Source organism: Gymnodraco acuticeps, unplaced genomic scaffold (assembly GCF_902827175.1).
Source record: "Gymnodraco acuticeps unplaced genomic scaffold, fGymAcu1.1, whole genome shotgun sequence".
Classification (NCBI taxonomy): Eukaryota; Metazoa; Chordata; class Actinopteri; order Perciformes; family Bathydraconidae; genus Gymnodraco; species Gymnodraco acuticeps.
This window is the reverse complement of record NW_022991705.1, coordinates 202,988-208,936: the sequence shown is the minus strand read 5'-3', so window position 1 is coordinate 208,936 and position 5,949 is coordinate 202,988. Positions and strand designations below refer to the sequence as shown.

The 5,949-nt window shown below is 43.3% G+C and overlaps 1 pseudogene; it reads left to right on the top strand.

Moving 5' to 3' along the window:
• Positions 1 to 5,047: 5,047 nt before the first annotated feature.
• On the top strand, positions 5,048 to 5,949 carry LOC117534625 (annotated as a pseudogene).

Here is a 5,949-nt window from a genome sequence, read left to right as displayed (position 1 = left end):
ATAAAGCAGTCAAAACTGCTCCACCAACTGAAACTCTGCTCAGAGATTGTAGATAAACTTCAATTAAGAGAGAGAGAGAGAGAGAGAGAGAGAGAGAGAGAGATAGAGAGAGAAGAGAGAGAGAGAGAGAGAGAGAGAGAGCGAAAGAGAGAGAGAGGAAGAGGAGGAGAGATCTCGAGATATAGTCGATCCGTAATCGTATCTCATCTCTCTATCGCCTCTATCCTCATAGATCTAGCTATCTCTTGCTACTGATATCGCTAGATCGCTACTCTCTCTGTGGTCTCTACTCTCTCTAGAGAGAAAAGTAGAGAGAGAATGTGTGTTTGTAAGACAATCCCTCAATACAATGGATCTTACCTTTTAGAAGTGTTTCTTCCTTGCCCTTTTCTTTGCAAAGTCTGTGATAAGTTCATCAAAATCCTAACATTGCTCGCTAGCTCAACAACATCCTCAGGCTCCGTGACCATCACTGTGCCTTGTGGTTGCTGGCCTAATTTGTCACTTTCAGCTTTTTTGAAAAAGCTATTATTGTTGGAAAATGATTTACCCTCTGAGACCCACGGGGCCGTATCGATCCCAAATATCACATTGTGTTCAAAGCGTCATAACTTCTCAGCTGTTTGAGCCAGAGGACATGCCGGTATTTTTTTCCTCTTAACTACAGAAACGGCAATAAACAACTCTATTACGTTTTTCATGAGAGGCGTTTACTTATTTCGGTGAAACGGATGTGCGTAAAGTTTTAAAAGATGCGGGTAGTTTCACCTTGATTCTGGCGCATTGCTAATCGTTTTGTATGTTTTATAGGTCTATTCCATGGTCTATTCTCATCCACCATCTTTGTTTGTGACGTAAAGAGGTTAAGTGTCACGTTTCTGAATCGGATACTCTGAGTGGATGCAGTCACAGCCAATCCAGAGGGTTGCCTGTCAGACACACTGTCACTAACTTTTCTGATGTGAAATTTGTAGAATCATGGTCAAATTATACCTTATAGTTTAAAAAAAAAAAAAGATGTATGCTTGTCTGCTTTGAAAGAATGAACGTTGAGTAATAACTTGCTCCTAAACTCAGGTAAAACTTAAATAATGTCCTTGTTGTCTCATTTCATAAAATCTAAAATACAGTTTTTTCTAAGTGGAACTTATCCATGACAACCCAGTGTTGAGACCAGGGGGTGGAGTTGTAGTCTTACATGCTTCTCTGTGCTCCCATTAGGACACTTAACCTCCCAAAACCCCATAGTCTGTCTCAAGAAGCTAAAGGGACATGGAAAAAATATTTAAAAAGAGAGAGAGAAAAAAAAACTCGGGATAACGGGTTAGTTTCTCGTGCGCACGAGAAACTAACATTGCACAAAGGAGGACGCAGCGCGCCTATGAGACCACCTGTTCACGGAAGACGGTTATGTTAATGAGTTTATATGACATTAACTCGGGTCAAAACGGCTCTGACTCGGGTATATTAGCAATTATAGACTTTATAATAAGAATATTAACTCAGGTAGCATTTTTGTAGCTCATCCAACCCATAAACGATGGCAGGGGAGGTGGACATAAATATACCCGATAATATCGTCAATCAACTGAAAGATGAAATGGTAATTTATTCTGCTGTTTACCCGCATGCACTTACAGCTAAATTTAGCATTACACTGTTTTTAGCCAATAGGCCAATTCGTTTGCCTCATTTTGCTAACATGCTAGTATGGTAACGTTGTTTACATTTCTCCTGCTTTCTCCAGATCAACATCATAAATGTCGTGACTAATGAGGAGTTGGGGCAATATATTGAGAGATATGGGGACCGACTTGCACTCCGAGCCTTTTGTCAGCAAAAAACGGGGACAAACGAAACAACAGTTAAGTCGGGAGAACGAACAACAGTTAAGTCATCTCTCATGGAGAAAATAAGAGACAGACTATAGGGAAAAGGGGAAAAGGCAGACCCTGATGTCGGCCCTGGTGTTGGAGATAAACATGCTTCCAAAGACACACGGAGGGTGAAAATATTCAACTTATATATATATTTCAATTCAACTTTGAAAAAGGGAAATATTACCAGGTCCGTACAAGACATGGAGGTGGGACACGGCACATGTTTGTCCAGAAAACAGTGACCATGGAGGAGCTACTGGATATTGGTGTGACCGGATGTCTTCTCCCTCTGTGACGCTGCTTGGCACCATGCCAGCTCATCTGCTATTTACGTGGAGGAGACAAATCTGCTCCCTCCCCTCCGCTTCTCCCTTGTGGCTGCAGCCTGGCGTGGCAGCGTAAATTGTTTGGCGTGGCAGCGTACATTGTTTGAAGTTTGGCATCACGCTCTCTACCAGACAGGTAAAGCATCTTGCATTCTGTCATTTATTCATGGGAACAAGCAGGGCCGCCTTAATGCACGGGCTGACCTGGGCTGAAGCCCAGGGGCCTACGGAGATTGGGGGCCTATCATGAGCCAAAAAAAAAAAAAAATTCAAATTGTTTATTTTTTTATTTCGGGTGTTTATTTTTTATTTTAAATAAACAAAGTCTTGGCTTTCAGACTATGAAACTTTTATTTCCAAAATCACACGATAAATACATTTTTGAAGCTTGTAAAGGGAAGAAGACAGCTCTCCCTCGCCACTCTGCTCTTCCACAGCGCCGCTTCCCCTCTCTCCGCTGAAATTATGAATGTAAGGCAGTGGTGAGCCGTCAGGGCCCTCTAGGCCCTCTGTGAGGGCCTAAGATATTCTAAAAAATAATATTTGAAAACATTAAAAAAAAAACATTTTTTAAAATATATTTTTTAATATTTTTTTGTTGTTACATTTTTCATTAGTTTTACCAAAATAACTTGATTTAATTGTATTTAAAATAATATTTCCAAAGAAATAAATCCTTCGAATCTGCCTGTTCAGTTTATGTTGGAATGTGAAGGGTTAAATGCCGTCTCTGCGAGTTATGTGAAGACGGGAGAGCTTGTTGGTCCCTCTCTACATTCACAGAGGGCCAGCTATAGTAACTCAACGAGAGAGTAATGTCAAATGACAGTACAATTGACCAATCATATCTTCCCTCTAAATGGGTGGGCTTTATTTTCGCGGACTTTATGACAAGTTCCGCCCGCTGTGAGGTCTATGCAAGTGGTGCAGTGACGCATCCTAAAACCCGGAAGTAAGCTTAGCTCGGATTCCCTCGACAGAAGGCAATGGGATTTCTCCGTAGGATTTTGGAAAATAGCTCGAAATAAGGTCTGTGGAAAACGAACCTGTTAGATAAATGCACGTTGTGTTCAGCCGGATAATATCCACATGTCTACCCTACTTTTATTATTTATGATTAGCATAAATGCGTTCATGATGGCTCATGTCAGTGATAGTGATGACATCGTTGCGAAATTATTAACCGAGTCATTTTCAAGATTGAGTTAGCCTACAATGATAAACTGGAGTGGATAAAAAGGATCAGCTGAATGACCCGCAAGTGCTTCATCCAAAAGGACAGGAGGATGGACTTTGTGTTTAAGTGATTTGATCATCAAAGGTAGGCCTAAGTCATTTTCAATGCGGGCCGCCGTGCCGACTTAATTCATTTGTAATTGTTACTTGGCTGTGGGTGCCCTGTCATGATAGGTGTTTATATAAATGGTGTTGTTTTGTGTGGTAGAGGGTCGCTGTCATTGATGCGTTTTGCACCACGGGCCGCTGTTTTTATATTCCGCTGAAGTATACGCTGTGACGTAATATCTATTCTTTTCTTTCGAGGGAAGGGGGGTCAGAGGGCCTAGGTATAAAATTCACGGCTCGCCACTGATGTAAGGCATATAGTAATCATAGATAACACAGCAGGGTCCGTTACAGTTTGTTTTCATCTGATTTCAAATAAACAAAGTCTTGGCTTTCAGAATATTAAACTTGTTTCGGCAAATTCAGATGATAAATACAACTTTGAAGCTTTTAAAGGCATAATTACAAGCGGAGAACGGAGTAACTTTACGTCACAGCAGGCATTTAGGGACGGGTGGCGCAGTGGTCTGTGCGTTTGATCATCAGATCAAGGGGGCGTTGGGGAACTCCGGTTCGAAACCCGCTCCCGCCCCACTGTGTCAGGCCGTTGGGTCCTTGGGCAAGACACTTCACCCGAATTTGCTCCTGTGCGTATTGTCCACAGTAGATGACCATTACATATGATCTGTATGTGTAATGTTTATTTGTAAAGCGCTTTGAGAGTCTTTGATAAAGCGCTATAATAAAATATAAGGATTATTATTATTATTATTATTATAACAACAGCATCAAAAATGTTGACTCCGTAACAGTCAGTGGGCACCACTTAACAGCCAATCAGAATGAGAATATGTTTCACATGTGACTTATTCAAATTGCGAGTGATTGAGTGACAGATGAAGGTTGTTTAGGAGAAAATGTCGGAGAAGAAAAAGTTTGACAGTGGCGCTCGGAAAAGGAAATTATTGAGGGAAAAGGGAGTTTCGAGACAAGCAGCTATTACACAAAATGCCGAAGTTTACAGGTTATTTTAAACCTGTAAACCTGGATGAGGAGGAAGGACAGATTAGTTCTGTACTGAGCGGCAGCGGTGGCGGCGATGCCGGCCGCGGGGCCTCTGAGCCAAGTAGGCCGTCTGGTTCTGATAGCGATGGAGTAACGGGACAGGAAAAACAGACAGGAGACACGTTATCTGTTGGAGGAGATGGAGAGGACGACGAGGGCTTGCTACGTGGAGGGGAGCCAACGGCATCCGGACAAATACACGAGGGAGGCCCGCACTCATCTGGAGGAAAGGACCAGGCGCGCGTAGAGCAGAGTGGAGAAGACAAGCAGGAAAACGAGGATACAGGAGAACTAGACGACCTCTACAGCACTGACCCAGGTCTCTGGGGCAACAACATGGACAAACAGGTGCTTCTCTACTGGGCGAAAATGGGTCCGTAATTGTGTCAAAACAGAGAAGCTGACCTCTCTGCCTCAGAGCAGCAGTACAAGCATCAGAAGAGATACTTCTCCAGAAGCTTATTCAGGCGCAAGCTGGGTAACGGGGAGTATATGCTCAGGGAGTGGCTATGTTACTCACCATCCCGAGGTAGTGTCTTCTGCTTTGCATGCAAACTATTTGGCGATAAGAGAGACACGTCATTTGGCAGCATGGGATACTCTAATTGGAAGCACGCAAATGAACGGATAGCCGAACATGAAAGCTGTTACATGCACAGGAAAGCCATGGTATCCTTCATTAATCAGACAGCTGACCGTGGAACAGTGGATTCAGAACTACAACAATAGTTAAATGAGGAGTATTGGACACAGGTGCTGCAGAGGGTTGTCACTGTAGTCAAGTATCTGGCAGAGCGGGGACTTGCTTTTAGGGATGACAGCCACAGGTTTGGGGACACCAATAATGGCAACTATTTGGGTAGCATGGAGCTGATCAGTCAGTTGATCCTTTTTTAAAAGCCCATAATCAGAAATACGGAAATGCCGGCAGAGGAAATCCATCCTACCTCTCACTAAATGTGTGTGAGGAATTCATACAGCTGATGGGACAGGGATTGCTGGATGAAGTCATCAGCAGAGTAAAACTGGCTAAGTATTTCTCTGTCAGTGTGGACTCCACGCCAGATATCACACATGTGGACCAGCTGACATTCATCCTGCGGTACGTATCACCAGAGGGCTGTATAGAGGAGCGTTTTGTCAAATTCCTCCCCATTTCCAGCCACACCGGAGAAGCGCTGTTCAATTCAGTAATTGGTGTTTTAGGAGACATGGGCATTGACATCAATAACTGTAGAGGACAGTGTTATGACAATGCTAGCAACAGGTCAGGCACATACAAAGGCGTGCAGGCCCGCATCAAACAGATTAACCCACTGGCAGAGTGGGTTCCCTGCGCAGCACACACCTTAAATCTGGTGGGGATTAACAGCGTTAACTGTTGTGGAGACTGA